This window comes from Carcharodon carcharias, chromosome 30 (genome assembly GCF_017639515.1).
Source record: "Carcharodon carcharias isolate sCarCar2 chromosome 30, sCarCar2.pri, whole genome shotgun sequence".
Taxonomy (NCBI): domain Eukaryota; kingdom Metazoa; phylum Chordata; class Chondrichthyes; order Lamniformes; family Lamnidae; genus Carcharodon; species Carcharodon carcharias.
This window is the reverse complement of record NC_054496.1, coordinates 18,457,951-18,460,059: the sequence shown is the minus strand read 5'-3', so window position 1 is coordinate 18,460,059 and position 2,109 is coordinate 18,457,951.

Sequence of the window (2,109 nt, the reverse complement as noted above, 5' to 3'; positions counted from 1 at the left end):
GATCTTGACCCAGTGATAATATATGAATGGCGATATGTTTCCACATCAGGGTGGTATGTGACTTGGAGGAGAACGTGCAGGTGGTGATGTTCCCATGTGCCTGCTGCCCTTGTTTCTTGGCCATGTCAGAGGGGCAGATAAAGGAGTCAGCCACATTGCTGTGGGTCTGGAGTCACATGCAGGCCAGACCAGGAGATTTCTTTCACTAAGGGGGCATTAGTGAACTAGATGGGCTTTCACAACAAACAATGATGGTTGTCATGATAACCATTACTGAGACAGGCTTTCAATTTCATGTTATTAACAATTGAATTTTAATTCCACCAGCTGCCCTTTTGTTTTAGTCATTTGCAGGATGTGGGCTTCGCTGGCTGGGCCAGCATTTATTGCCCATCCCTAGTTGCCCTTGAGAAGATGGGGGTGAGCTGCCCTCTTGAACCACTGCAGCCTACATGGTGTAGGTACACCCACAGTGCTGTAAGGGAGGGAGTTCCAGGATTTGAACCCATATCTCCAAAGCATTAGTCAGGGGGCCTCTAGATTACTAGCACAATGACAATACCATTACACCACTGTTACCCCACAGACTGATGCAAAAAGGAGGTTACCTACTCCTTGGAGATTAGGGGTCTAAAAGGGGTGGAGGACCAGCAGGATCTTGTGATACAGATACACAAATCAATCAGGTTAACATGGCCATTAAAAAAAGCGTTCGGATCCATTTGTACGGGAATGGAATTGAAAAGAAGAGAATTATGTTAACTTGTACAGAACATTGGTTAGACCTCAGATGACTGTGCATGGTTCTGGTTTCCGTATTACGAAAAGGATATACAGGCACTAGGGATGGCACAATAAAAATGAAAGCATGATACCTGAACTGAGAGGTTAGAACAATGGGGCGAGGCTGACGGAGACCTTTCCTCTAGAGAAAAGACGGCTGTGAGGTGAAGTTGTGCTCTTTAAAATTATGAAGTGGTTTGAGAGGGTAGATTTCACAGGATCACAGAATCACACAGTGCAGAAGAGGCCCTTCGGCCCATCGAGTCTGCACTGACACGTGAGATTTGGAGAAGGTGTTTCCATCTTTTGGGTCATGAATACACTGAACAGTAGTCACACAAGTTCAGCTGTGGTTCAGTGGGTAGCTCTCTCATCTCTGAGTCAGAAGTCTATAAATTCAAGTCCAACTCCAGAGACTTTAAGCATGAAGGTCTTTGCTGATGCTGCTCGAGTATAAAGTCTGTGTAATTCTATGTTAACAGAGCTCACATCACCACCTACTGGATTGAAACTAAAATCAAACCCAGTGTTACTAAATGATACTGTAATCTTGCTGGAAGAACTGTGTGAGGAACACGAAGATAAAAGCAAAATACTGTGGATGCTGGAAATCTGAAACACAAACAGAAAATGCTGGAAAAACTCAGCAGGTCTGACAGCAACTGCGGAGAGAGGGAAAAAACAGAGTTAACTTCTCGAGTCCATATGAATCCTCTCCTGAAGACGGACTCGAAACTTTAACTCTTTTTTTCTCTCCACAGATGCTGCCAGTCCTGCTGAGTTTTCCCAGCATTTTCTGTTTTTGTATGTGAGGAACACCATTTCCATGATCGACTGTTCCATCCAAAATTCTTGTAAGCGTGTTAGGTTCCAGAAGAGGCATGCTTAACCGCTCAAGGATTTATTTGTTTTATATTTAATGTAGGGTACTTTTAGTTTCTGACTGTGTCTTCCCAATTTTATAAGGCCAAGAGAGAGAAAGGAATAGAAGGCTATGCTGATAGAGTGAGATGAAGAGGGAGGTGAAGAGGCTCACGCGGACTATAAACACCAGCATAGGTCAGTGGGGCCGAAGGGCCTGTTTCTGTACCTTGGGGAGGTGGGAGGAGGGAACATCACTGTTTATCACGAGACTCAATCTCAGGCACTGAGGATCAATGGCAGGTCTCTCTCCACTAACAGGAAGCTCAATCTGCTCTTTGCACTTTGAACATCAGGTGAAGGAGTGGGGGGTGGGTGAGTGCAGGTGGGCGAGCTCAAACCTTATGCCCATTGGTGTCAGCTGTGATTCTGTGGGTCACACTTTCGCCTCTGTCAGTGGGTTCT